Consider the following 15,175-nt stretch of genomic DNA (forward strand, 5'->3'; position numbering starts at 1 on the left):
GAGAACTGCGTTTGGGAGTAAAGTCCGCCTACAGACCGGGACTGCGAGGCCCACCAGGCTGTGCGCTGAAGATCCTGCACACCTGCCGCCTCTTCCCGTGGCCCCTCCCCTTCATCTACTCTCCCTCATATAGACAGGATCATTATCGCGTGAGCGGGATGCGTTAGTGGAACAAATCCCGGGACAAAGCCCGGACTAAGGGCGGACCCTCTGAGACCCTCAGAGAACCGAGGAGACTGGACTGGGCATAACCCCTTGAACTGGTGTAAATAAGAAGGACCCCCTGTTTGAGCAACTGAATATGTTTGACAGGGAAAATTAGACAATGTAAACAAGGTACCAGATGTAATATCATTAGGGAGAAAACGACAAGTAACAAGCAAAACAATCAATTTAAAAAGTACAACATTTTGTTTATTATTTAGTATATATACTCAGATTAAAAACATAAAATTTCTGACATATAAAAATAATAAGACTTATGACCTATTATAAAGCATCAACACAATACAACATTAGAAATGACATCATAAATTCTTGATTCCTAAAACAGTGGCGGACAATATTAGTCCTCTTCTCGACGCGCGTTTCGGCGTTTTCACTGGAACGCCTTCTTCAGGAGCCACATATACAATCTAAGTCGGCAGATGTTTGTGTTTGCCGAAGACGGGGCAGCAGCTGTTGGTATAGCTTTATTTTCTGTGAAAGGTCTGTTTAATAATGAATTATATTAGATAGAATTTGTAATGCTCAGATGGCCAGGGACAACAGTAGACAACAGTAGATATATCTGCTCTCTTTGCGTAATTTGATTAATCCGATAAGCAAATGAATACTCCCTGTTCGAATGCACAGGGACCGCAGTTGATATGTCTGCTCCCTTCGTGTTATATTGCAGTACGATACTGACAAAGAATTTTACACGTACAGAAGGCCTTTGGACAGCAGTTGAAAAATTCGTTCCCTTAGCGTAGTGTTGTAATGCGGTAATTGAAATGAATACCGCTGGTGCATCAACCCGCGGGCGTCACGATCGATAGGTCCAGTGGCGTCCCGCAGCCGTTGGAAAAAGGAAATCAGCTGATGTAAATAAGAAGGACCCCCTGTTTGAGCAACTGAATATGTTTGACAGGGAAAATTAGACAATGTAAACAAGGTACCAGATGTAATATCATTAGGGAGAAAACGACAAGTAACAAGCAAAACAATCAATTTAAAAAGTACAAAATTTTGTTTATTATTTAGTATATATACTCAGATTAAAAACATAAAATTTCTGACATATAAAAATAATAAGACTTATGACCTATTATAAAGCATCAACACAATACAACATTACAAATGACATCATAAATTCTTGATTCCTAAAACAGTGGCGGACAATATTAGTCCTCTTCTCGACGAGCTGATTTCCTTTTTCCAACGGCTGCGGTACGCCACTGGACCTATCGATCGTGACGCCCGCGGGTTGATGCACCAGCGGTATTCATTTCAATTACCGCATTACAACACTACGCTAAGGGAACGAATTTTTCAACTGCTGTCCAAAGGCCTTCTGTACGTGTAAAATTCTTTGTCAGTATCGTACTGCAATATAACACGAAGGGAGCAGACATATCAACTGCGGTCCCTGTGCATTCGAACAGAGAGTATTCATTTGTTTATCGGATTAATCAAATTACGCAAAGAGAGCAGATATATCTACTGTTGTCTACTGTTGTCCCTGGCCATCTGAGCATTACAAATTCTATCTAATATAATTCATTATTAAACAGACCTTTCACAGAAAATAAAGCTATACCAACAGCTGCTGCCCCGTCTTCGGCAAACACAAACATCTGCCGACTTAGATTGTATATGTGGCTCCTGAAGAAGGCGTTCCAGTGAAAACGCCGAAACGCGCGTCGAGAAGAGGACTAATATTGTCCGCCACTGTTTTAGGAATCAAGAATTTATGATGTCATTTGTAATGTTGTATTGTGTTGATGCTTTATAATAGGTCATAAGTCTTATTATTTTTATATGTCAGAAATTTTATGTTTTTAATCTGAGTACATATACTAAATAATAAACAAAATTTTGTACTTTTTAAATTGATTGTTTTGCTTGTTACTTGTCGTTTTCTCCCTAATGATATTACATCTGGTACCTTGTTTACATTGCATAACCCCTTGAACTTCAGTTATCTCATCGCCATTGAAAACGACTTCCATCAGGTTTACTTTTGTCTGATTTGTCTAGGCTGCTTGTTACAGATGTCTTCTATAACGCCAAATATAGATCAGCCCGTGTCAGTCAAGCAGGGCGTACTGCTACCGCAGCCGTTGGAAAAAGGAAATCAGCTGATTTCCTTTTTCCAACGGCTGCGGGACGCCACTGGACCTATCGATCGTGACGCCCGCGGGTTGATGCACCAGCGGTATTCATTTCAATTACCGCATTACAACACTACGCTAAGGGAACGAATTTTTCAACTGCTGTCCAAAGGCCTTCTGTACGTGTAAAATTCTTTGTCAGTATCGTACTGCAATATAACACGAAGGGAGCAGACATATCAACTGCGGTCCCTGTGCATTCGAACAGGCAGTATTCATTTGTTTATCGGATTAATCAAATTACGCAAAGAGAGCAGATATATCTACTGTTGTCTACTGTTGTCCCTGGCCATCTGAGCATTACACATTCTATCTAATATAATTCATTATTAAACAGACCTTTCACAGAAAATAAAGCTATACCAACAGCTGCTGCCCCGTCTTCGGCAAACACAAACATCTGCCGACTTAGATTGTATATGTGGCTCCTGAAGAAGGCGTTCCAGTGAAAACGCCGAAACGCGCGTCGAGAAGAGGACTAATATTGTCCGCCACTGTTTTAGGAATCAAGAATTTATGATGTCATTTGTAATGTTGTATTGTGTTGATGCTTTATAATAGGTCATAAGTCTTATTATTTTTATATGTCAGAAATTTTATGTTTTTAATCTGAGTATATATACTAAATAATAAACAAAATTTTGTACTTTTTAAATTGATTCTTTTGCTTGTTACTTGTCGTTTTCTCCCTAATGATATTACATCTGGTACCTTGTTTACATTGCATAACCCCTTGAACTTCAGTTATCTCATCGCCATTGAAAACGACTTCCATCAGGTTTACTTTTGTCTGATTTGTCTAGGCTGCTTGTTACAGATGTCTTCTATAACGCCAAATATAGATCAGCCCGTGTCAGTCAAGCAGGGCGTACTGCTAAATAGAACTCTCGACAACTATTTTACCAAATCTACCCCTGACATTACTAAGGAAACTGCTTTGGCGGAGCGGCGAGCGGAACGTCGCCGTTCCGTGGAAAGCATGAAGAACAGGTCAGTGTCACTGGTATCCCTACCCGCTAATATTACTACCGACATTAATTTAATAGCCAACGAGTCGGTATATATATTAGATAGCCAGCTTTTGGTAGCGAGTGACACCACGCCCATACCAAATACTTCCCCTAAGACGGACACGAATGGTCCATCCACAACAATTCATACGAGTACTCCAAGCATCTCGAAGGTACCTGCTCCGGTCCCAGCGAAAATACCCCGCAATAGGGCAAAAAAACCTATGTCCTTGTCCAAAACTTATGGCCCTCCGCCGAATAAAAAACGGCGGAAAAGGGGGGTTCGCAACAACCCAAGCTGAGTTGTTCTGACTTTGGGAAAAAGGTGAACACTATTGCCAAAAAACCTAACATTTCACAAGCAGCCATAGAAGGAACTCATACCACATCTTCATTCTTACTAAACTTGCTTACAGATAAAGGGGACAGTATGGACACTTGTGTGGTTGTCAATGCGCCCAACGAGGACAAGGGCCCTGTTACATTGCTTAGCATAGAGAGTCTAATCAAAACTTACTCAGCATCTATTTTAGAGAGGCTGATGGAAGTAGAATGTAGACTGTGCAAAATCGAGAATGCTTTGGGAAGTAAGGATGTTGTAATTAACACTACACTGAATAATGCATCCAGCTTAGTACCAAACAATGCATCACAAAAAACATTATTACCATCCCAACCACCCTTAATTGTCCCTATCTCTATTCCTTCTTCACAACCAACCACCTCAAAGCCCCCGGGGAACACAGTGATTACCCAACATAACCAACCCCTTAAACCACCCCAACAAAAAAAAACGAGACCAACCGCTGGCTATCGCTACAAGTAAAACTTCCAATAATATGGCCGATACACTCTTGGAGAGACCAACAAGGGAGGTGGGGGACACCAGGTACACCTGGGGGAAACCTAGAAGGACTCCATTACCAGAACTCCCACCAGAGGCAGTACCCTATGTGGTAGTCCTAACAGGGGTGCCTGTGTTGGAACAGAACAAGAGGGAGGGTTTCGCCCAATTGAAGAACAAGATTATGCATTAGCTGAGTCTATACAGGCCAATTGCAAATCATATTAATGGCAAAATTGTCCATGTTCGACGTCTCCAATGGTTGGGGGGCAGACCCAAAGACATCGATGGCGACGTGGTAGTTGTGAATTTCAGGGACCCAAACGCTGTCCAATTCATATTAAACTGGCAGACAGGCAGCTCCAACAACTCCATAATCCCTAAACCATTAACGTATTTTTATCCAAGGTCAGTGGTGTTTCCATCCCAGCATCAACCACCACAGTACATAACCCATACCCAGCCAACTAGCCATCCTACTGCACAGAATGTTGGGAATAGTCAATATGTACTGTACCCTCCGACAATACAGAATGTCAGGAACTCGCAATTTGTACCCCACCCTGTGACAGTCCCAGATCCCATTGGATGGAACTATGTACCAGTCAGAACTTATAATGCCCAAAACAGAAGGATAGATCATCTAAAACCATTCACACCCCTAGAGACCTCAAATAGATTTGATATTTTTAGCGGCCTAGATGATTGTCATTGATGCTTCTTGTGCCGGGGGGTGAGGAAAGTGGAACAAGGAATCCTACTCTTGTCGGTGTTGTTAATGAATCTGAAGTATTGGTGAACTCTGAGCTCTCTTTATTGGATAAACCAGTAATTAATGACATAATTACCCTAGGAGAATGCTGTATAGAATAAAATGAATTGGTAATACCTAAAAGCAAACAGAGTAAAATGTCATCGTCTGAGGAAACACCCTTGGCAATACAATCTGTGGTTTCCATCAGTTGCGGAGAGACACCAAAGGTTTTCCCTGAGACGTCCTCTGCATCTGGGGAGCCGGTAAAACTAATCTGCTGGAACATAGCTGGAATCGAAAAAAAACCTGAGGGATCCGGAGTGGGCGAGCTTTATTGAATCCTTTGATTTCTGTATGTTACAGGAAACCTGGGCAGTGGATACACCACACAGAGTAGGGCATAAGACCTATGGAATTGGTGCGATTCCATCTAGAAGTGGAAGGCCTTCGGGGGGACTTTTGATTTGGGTGAAAACAAAACTAAGGGTACACATCGAGGTGGCAGACACAAATTCCTTAAATATATTAGCACTAAAAGTTACAACGTGTAAAGGGAAAAAATTACTTTTAATAAACATCTACAATAGGCCCTCACCCTCATCAAGTGAATCACCAACCCTATTTAAATTAGATCGTTTCCTAAGCGGACTGGATCCCAGGGAGGATCTCATCATCCTGGCTGGTGACTTAAATTGCAACTTCGAGCCAGTCTTGGGCCTCAGTGATATTTTTGTCGAGGAAGATCAGGCAAACAAAATCCCTATTTTGGAGACTGTTAAATCGGTAAAATGCTCAACCTTGGTTCTCCAACTGACTAAATTATGCACGGAGTACTGTCTCAGGGCTTGCAACGGACGGTTACCGTCCGATAGTTCGAAGAAACCAACCTTTAGTAGGAATAACTACAAAAGTAACTTAGATTTCGTGATTGCTTCTATACCTATTTGGTCGCATCTTCTGGACCTCGATGTAATGGAGAGGCTAGAAAGTGACCATTTTCCCTTAAACCTTGCATTAGATGCTTCATTGTTTAACGATATAGTCCAACCCTATCTACCAGAGGAAAGTAGTGGTGATAATATCGAAATCCATATAAGCAACAATAGGAGATCACTCAAATGGCCTTTTATATTGGATCACAGTGACATCCTTAGTGAAATATATACACTTTTTGCTGGGACTTTTGGACCCTATTTAGGTCTAACATCTGAGGAGGAAACGAAAACCTCCTTTTTATCAATACATCAAAAAAATTTTACTGACCTAAAATTATTAGTTACAAAAATGCCCAAAAAGAATCAGCAAAAGACACAGAATCTGTCCCATAGCAAGCCCTGGTATGATAGATTCTGTAGAGAGTCTAAAAGGGAATTATTATTGGCGATCAAGTCTAAGTCTCCCTTAGATATTCAAAAAGCAAGGAATAATTACAAGTCCGTTCAAAGGGCTTCCAAAATAGCATGGGAGGAAGATAAATGGGCTGAATTGCTGCTAGCCGCCAAATCGCGTGATAATGTGGCCTTTTGGAGGCTAGTAGCCAATGGGAACCATGTAGGTAGAGTGGTTAAGGACGTCTTTTTGGACGAGCAAACTTGGATCAACCACTTTACTAATTTATATAAAAAATATGATGATCCCCACATGGACACGAATGTCCCAAGTTACGAAACACCAATAGATTATCTTGTCTTCACACTAGGGGAAACTGAGCTGGCAATAAGCCAAATAAAATCTGGCAAAGCCCCAGGTCTTGATAAGATTCCGGGGGATTTATACAAGCATGATCTAAAAGTATGGGCACCATATATTAACTATCTGTGCAATAAACTATCCTGCACCTTAGAATTTCCTGAAAGTTGGAAGGGAGCTGAAATCGTTTTAATTTTTAAAAAAGGAGATAGGATGGACCCCTGTAACTACCGGCCAATCAGTTTAATGGGCATCCTCCCGAAAATTTACTCACGACACATTTTATTACGTGTGAGTGATTGGTTGGAGGAAAATAACATTTTAACCAAATTCCAAGCTGGGTTCAGATCAAAAATCAGCACAATAGATCAGATTTTTAGATTTTGCTGCCTTTACTGGAAATATGTAAAGATCAAAAGGGGTCATTTATATGTTGCCTTTGTTGATTTAAGGGCAGCATTTGATTTAGTGCCTCGCAATCTTTTATGGAAAACCCTGAGTGCAGCAGGTCTGCCAAATAATCTAGTAGTTCAGATTAAAGAGTTACATGAAGGGAATTTTGCGAGAATTAGATGGGGTCCAAACGGCGAATTAACCCATAAAATCCCCATTGAGCGTGGAGTTCGCCAGGGCTGTGTTCTGGCCCCTACGCTCTTTTCCCTTTTTGTGAACGACATTCCCTCTTATCTAGAGGGATGCAATAACGACTCCCCAAAACTGAACGGCGAAAGGGTAACATCCCTATTATTTACTGATGACACTATCTTGATTTCCCAAACCAAAAAAGGCCTACAGACACTATTGAACACCTTTAGTGATTACTGTAGTAAGAAGGGGCTGGAGATTAATGGGAAAAAGACTAAATGTATGGCCCTAAATCCGACTAAACCAGATAAAGGCTGCTTAACATTGAAAGGAGTAAAACTGGAATCGGTGCCCCATTTTTCATATCTAGGGGTGACATTAGATTCCAATTTTACTTGGAGAGCCCAAATGGAAAAAAGCAAGTTGACATTTGCCCAGAATGTAAAACCAATTCTCAGGGAACAAAGCCTGAGTACCAGCAAAGCTGTGTCCCCAGCGATTGAACTTTTTAAATTTAAAGTCCAACCATCAGTCCTACATGGCGCAGAAATTTGGGGGCCTGGGTCCAAAGACACTTTCAGTGTCCTGGACAATAACTTCATGCGAAGTCTGGTAAGGGTCCCGAGAGGCACCACACTAGTACCATTGCAACTTGACCTAAATTTTAAAAGAACTGATCACCAAGTCTTGATTCGACCTTTAATGCTTTGGGTTAGACTATGGCATGTTCCCGAACTCCAAGACTACAGAGACGGGTTAAAAGAAATCATGGCGCTTGATAGTCTGAAAGCAATCCCATGGCTTAGGCACGTTAAAGCTTGGTTCAGCAATATAGGTCTGAAACATTTTTGGGAGAACCCTGAGCAACTACCCCCTAACCCGAAACTAATTCTAAAAAGGGCTTTCTGGACCTTTATAGTAAATAGGACTATACGTGTTACAACTGGTGGGACTCTAGTTTCAAACTTCCTAAGTTTTAAGGACGAGCCACTTTTTGAGACCTTTATGGATGAAATAGAGCCCCCACTTGCCAAAACTTTATTTTTAAAATTTAGATATGGAAATCTTTTAATAAAAACAACTTTGGCACGTTGGGCTAGAAATTTAGACTCATCATCCATAGCAACCGATGAAATTTGCTCTATGTGTGAACAAAACCAGATAGAAAACGAGCAACATATCCTCTTCTTTTGCCCTGCGTATGTACAGGCCAGGAAAAGATGGATTAAACCAATATGCCTATTGTTAGGCTTGAGGTCATGTACACAGGCTCTGAGAATTCTGACAACAAACTCAATGCAATCAATAACATTTAGTGTTAGTAGATTTTTACATTCTATTTTCTTTCAAAGGAAAAAAATGGGGCATCAACTGTAACTGAGCTCATTCCAGAAATAGAACTGATTTATTTTCTGAAATTAGTGAGTGGTCCATCCTAGGATTTTAAGATTGTTTGTTTGTGCTCCGATTGTCTTCCAACATGAAATGTATTGTTTTAGCTAGTGGAGTGTCCTTTTTCTTTTATCAATTGTAATGTATGCATTGTTCTTTTATGGCATCAAGCCGAAATAAAGAATTTTGAATTTGAATTTGATTCCTTCTCTCCTTTCACAGTGCAGGGCAGAGACATCAGACACACCACAGGAGGTGGAGCCAGCATTGTAGAGGAAAGGCCCAGCCCTATTCAGGTCCCAGGTGCAACTCCCCCCTCCCATCTAGATGCTGATCTCTCTATTCACCACCAGGCTGCCCCAGCCTGTCTCCTGCAATCCCCCAGCCCTGTCACTCACAAACCCAGACAAGGAATACACAACTTAGCAGAGGCAGGCCTGGACAGTTAGGCAAGAAAATACCTACTTTCTAAAAGTGGTATTTTGAAACACAGAATATTAAAATCAAATTTACTAAAAGATGTATTTTATGATTCTGAGTTCAGGCATACTAAATTCGAATTTCTACCATGTTCTCTGAGTCAGTTAGGATGATAAGAATGTAATCATCTAACTGCCCATTCTAGCCTATAGAGAACAGGTAGCCTTCAATAGTGAAATACGAAAATGGCTGTAATTCAGTATTAGGACATGCTACACACATCAGAGTATGTCCTACCTTATACTTACAATGCACCCTGCCCTTGGGCCTACCATAGGGATGTCTAATATGAAGTAAAGGGAAGGTTTAGGGACTGGCAAGTGGTTGCACTTGGCCAAGTCAACATGGCAGTGCTAGACTGCCCATTAGCCTTGCAATGGCAGGCCTGAGACACACTTTACAAGCTTGTTAAATTCAGTAAAATAAGATGAAGAGTCCTTGTTGTAATGTTAATGTAGTATATTTATTCTTGGGATTAGATAGTCAGGTACAGCATTCAGGTAGGAATGTAATATGGTAAGAAACCCCACCGGGAGCAGATAACTTCCTGCTCAGCCTCCAGGTAACTGATAAATCTCTTGAACAGCAACAGGTGGAATCCTGGATGACATCACAGAGACATGACATAGACAAGCAGACACTAACACTAAGGAGGGACAAAGAGAGAGGAAGAGCAGGATATAACACACCTCCCTCCTTTAATTTGAAAAAAATGAGTACGATGAAACAGAAGAAGGCAGAAGCAGAAAGGCAGGAGAAAGAAAGAACATAAATGCACCAGAAATAAACACCCTCTTCAACATGATGGAAATAAGAGTATCAAAGGGGAGCAGGTACAAAGGTTGTACAAGCACCGTAAGCTAACAAAAGAATGTAAGCTTAAATGAAATGAAAACTGAACATCTCAATACAAATGAGCAAAGGTACAGTATGGCTCAGTACCGTGGATAGAAAATGAAATACCAACTCCTCAAATTCAAATATTTTCTATTCCTCTAAAATAAAGCACAATAAAAATGAGCCCAACTCCTCAAAGTAAACACATGAACTCCTCTAAACATAGAGCACAGTAAAAGTGGTCCATGACAAAACGGCTCTTCACAGAAAATGCACAACTTCTCTATCAATAGAATAAAACTGCTCTAAAATAAAGCACAATAAAAATGAGCTCAACTTCTCAAAGTAAATACATGAACTCCTCTAAACATAGAGCACAGTAAAAGTGGTTCATGACAAAACGGCTCTTCACAGAAAATGCACAACTTCTCTATCAATAGAATAAAACTGAGCCCATGCAGCTCCTCACAGTAAGTAACAGAAAATCAGCAATAAAACTGAGCCCTGCGGCTCCTGACAGTAAATAGATGAACTCCTCTAACCATAGAGCACTATAAGTGGTTCATCTGAAATGACAATAAAATTGAGCCCCTATGGCTTCTAATAGCAAGCGCATGAACACCTCTAACAAAAGAGCACTATAAAGTGGTTCATAACAGAAATAAACATCAAAATTGAGCATCACTCTAGCTCATCATCACTAAGAATGAAAACAAATTGGAGCACCTCAACATAGTTGAGCACATAAATGACCCCAATAAGCATAACGCCTACAAATCATCACCAAAATGAAAGCAAATGAACACCTCAACAAAGGTTGAGCACAAACGTGGCTCAAGTAAAGTAGGCAATAATAGAATAAATTATTTCAAAATGCATCACTTGCAAATCCACACAGAAAAGAACATGTAACAGCATACATACATAACCTAGAAACAGAGTTCTAAGCATTGAGCATATAAATAGATATTTAGCACACCACAGTACTTAGAAGAAATGCACTCAAGGGTAAATTACAGCGCAAACTACACATTGCATAAATTAGGAAATATGCAAAATTGTTCACAACATCTTAAACATAACAAATCAAAATAATAAAAGTAGTCACCGTTGTCATTTGAATGAAGGGAGACACAAACAGCTCTGTAGAAATGTCCATGGGAAAATGTAAAGAAAATCAAACAGTACCTTGTGGGAGAACACAATTTTTTTTCAAGGGAAATAAATAAATAAATAAATCATGAAACAGCAAACACCGGTGAGCGATCTCTCACCCGGGTTACAGATCCAAACGTAGTGTAATGTCAGAAATTAATGGTGTGCAGATCAAGTTCCAATTCTCGAAGTCAGGCATGTAGACAGACTCCCAAATGGTGTAGAGCCAAGCGCTGGCATGTGAATTCCAGCACAGTTTGCAGAGTATGCTCAGGACGTGATTGGCAGAAATAGGCATCAGGTCTCAGCGTAGGCTACACGGCAAGCCAAATAACAAATTAGAATAGCCGTCTCTTCACTCAAACTGCTAGTGCACAACCTCCAAGGTACCGAAACATGGAGTTCACACAGATTGATGCAGGCAGACTTTAATTTTAATTGCAGGTTGTAACGGTCCCAGTAAGTAGCGCTTTTGTAAACAGGAGACCTTTAAACAGCAGGTTGGCACAAGTTGCGCAGGCAATAAACTGAAGTCACAAAGTGAGCTGACAATCTTTTAAACAGCAGATTCCAGAAATAGCACAGGCACACTTTCATTTAAACAGGAGGTTGCAGAAGTAGCACAGGCACACCTAGGACAGACAGCAGCAGCAGCAACGTTACTCACGTAAAACGCTGACTCACTAGATGAAAACAGGGAGTCCTTTAAGTTTGCTCCAGTGCCAGATGATTTAGTAGTAGTATTACTTCAGCAAAGGTTATTCCAATGCTCTGGGTTGAGACTGTCCGTTGGAACCAGACACCGGTGGGGCACCCAGACGCAGGAAAGTAATTTTAAACGTTTCTCTTCTTGTCTTTGGTTGCAATGATGATCTCTTTAAATTCACTGAAGTTCCTTTTCTTTTAAATGGGTAATTTTTTACCTCGTCGCCAGTGTTAAATTCAATAAAATAAAGATGAAGAGTCCTTGTTGTAATGTTAATGTAGTATATTTATTCTTGGGATTAGATAGTCAACACAGCATTCAGGTAGGAATGTAATATGGTAAGAAACCCCACCGGGAGCAGATAACTTCCTGCTCAGCCTCCAGGTAACTGATAAATCCCTTGAACAGCAACAGGTGGAATCCTGGATGACACAAAGCTGCTTCTGTGGGTGGCGCAACCAGTGCTGCAAGCCCACCAGCAGCATTTGATTTACAAGCCCTGGGCACTCAACGTGCACTGTACTAGGGGCTGACAGGTAAATCAAATAACCCAATCATGGAATCACCAATTAGTACATCAATTTAACATAAACAAGTTCATGAGAGATCTGGTGGCCCTCCCAGTTTCCACCCCACTAATCCCACTACGGCTAGATTTGGGTAGGCGCCCCCTTAAAGACATAGTGCGCTTGCGCCCACTACTTTTTAGGGTGCGACTGAGAAGGACCTGGGAGCTCCACAACTATGCAGCAGCTCTAGATGAATTTATTCTGCTTAATACGGGTAATAAGATCAAGTGGCTGTGCAATCTGAGGCAGCTGGTTGTGCAACTGGGCTTGAGTGAATCATGGATGAGCCAAACACCGCCTCCCAAGTTAGTGATCAAGAAGCTCTATTGGGACTGGGTCCAGGAGATGGCCACATGCGGAGGCGCAGGGGGTCCTCTCTCTGAGCGGTTCCTCAAGATCAAATGGACAAGGAAACTTGAACCCTTCCTAGACTTCATAGGGAAACCTCTGGATAGATCACTTTATCTAAAACTTAGGCTCGGGACCCTCCCGGTGAATGATTTTACCTTCGGGTGGAATAATCTAGGTGGTCTATCAAAAGCCTGCCCTGGTTGTGCAGCCCCCAACGAGGCTGTGGCGCATTTTCTCTTTGCCTGCCCGGCATATAGGGTCGCCAGGAAGATATGGTTAAAACCATTATGCAAGGGACTGGGCCTTAGGTGTCATAAAATGGCCCTACGGGTCCTCTGCACCGACACGTCCTCTACTGCTATGGTGTGTGGGGTAGCTAAATACTTGGGTAGTGCATGGCAGACACGTATGAGGATGGCCCAGTCCAACCCCCATTCATCCTAACTGCCAGATGGCCCCCTGGTAGGATGTTTCATGGTTCTCATGTATCTGTTTTTAGTGTATATTTTATTGATTTTAGAATTTGGGTAGTATGTGATGCTGTATGTATACAAGGATTGGTGGGTTCTTGTTTTTTATCTTTTTAATTGTATTGTCTAAATTGCATACTTTTTGCCATTGAAATGTGTCCACTTACGAATCCTTTCTTGAATCAACCTGCTGGTGATCCATTTAATGACATTGAATATACTTACCCAACTGATTTGTCTATGTCTGATTTGGAGACCCATGTGGCTAATCAATCCTGTTTTTCATTTGACCCTTCTCATCCACATCAAAGTCCCCTTCAAAAGTTTAGATTTTTGCTACCTGGTTAAAAAAAATTTTTTTGACCCCACCTTGGATTTACATTTGGTTAGTGCTGATTGCAATTTTTCTGTTCATGTCCATAGGATTTGTGGTATATTTTTTTCGTTTTATCGATGGACATTATGTTGAGGAGAGACCTTCAATTTGATTGATTGATGGAACTTTGGCTCCCTCCTCCTCTTCGCACATCATGAAAAGGGACCAGACGTTTGTGAATATAACTGCTTGGCCCATTTTAGATGGGATTGTATGGGATGCTGTAACATTCCAGATTCATGGTTCCACAGAGGTTATTAATGTTCCCAATGTACTCTGTGTTTCAATGGGGGATGTGGTTAAATAAAATATTTGCTCTGATGATTGGGATGTTAAAGCTGTAGAATCTTTATTTACTGATTTGAAATACTATGCTGCCTTTGATCCTGAAGATTTATATTTTGAGTCTGAGCATTATTGTGATTTGTACTGCTACCAACATTTTGGTAATCACTTTCTGCATAAAACTAGCTCATTTAGAAATATGGTTAATTTTACACAGTGGGAACATTGTCCTGCGCCAGTGGAAGGTAGCTCGAAAACATTTTTGAAAAAGTTTTCCTATATTACTGATTTTGATCAAACCAACCCTAATGTATTTTATTTTAAATTGACTGGAGAGTCAGTTTCCAAGGTTAGACTTACCCACACCAAATTCCTTTGTTCGAAGTCCTTTATTGACCAGTTGGCTTTTGGGGGCTATGAACTGTGGAGAGATACTATTGATCGTACATCTGTTTGGGATTCTAAAAATTGGCAAGTGCAAGGCACTGAGGCTTTGCATCATGCATGTCTAATCCCAAACCATATGTTGTTTCTGAATGACACTATTTCACAAACCACATGCTTTGGATTGGCTACTTCTAAAAAATTAAATACTCCTTCATTTCCTGATTTAGGTGAATTTCCCCATTGGAATAATTATACCAGTACTTCCCTGAGTGAAAAAAAGGCACTGTTTAGCAATTCCTTGTTTAATGTATCCAGCATTAATCCCAAACGGCTGGTTGCTATGGCAGAAAAGTGCAGATTCCTGCCAGCAATGTTTCCTGGGTCTGACCCCTGGCTATACAGAGGTTAGAATTGATCCCCGCTTTCAAACTCACCACTCAGTCACCACCTATTCAGTACTAGGCAAATTGTGCCAGAGTTGGCTCAGACATTCATCCTTAGCATCTGTAAAGTCACACTTGTCCAAACTCCCTGACACTGTTGATTTAAATGATTTTGTGAAAAGGCCCTGCGGGTGGCAGATCGAAAAGATGGATATATGCTGCTTACAATGAGGTTTGGAAACTCTCTCAAATTGAAGCTGCTTCTAGGCTTAATGCTATTGATCAGGCCAATTTATAAAAAGTGCTTGCCATTGTAGATAATAGCATTAACACCCTTTCTTCCCAAATTTACACTCTAGACAATATTGTATCATCTGTGGTTGATATTATGCAAGAAGATGTTGCAGTATTGTATCATGGGCAAAATCAATTGCGTTCTGTTATGCAGTTTGTCTGGACTTTGCAAACGTGAAAAAATGGCCGAGTTCCATGGGATTACATGAACACGAGTTTATTATTTCTGCTTT

Source organism: Lissotriton vulgaris, chromosome 7 (assembly GCF_964263255.1).
Source record: "Lissotriton vulgaris chromosome 7, aLisVul1.2, whole genome shotgun sequence".
Classification (NCBI taxonomy): Eukaryota; Metazoa; Chordata; class Amphibia; order Caudata; family Salamandridae; genus Lissotriton; species Lissotriton vulgaris.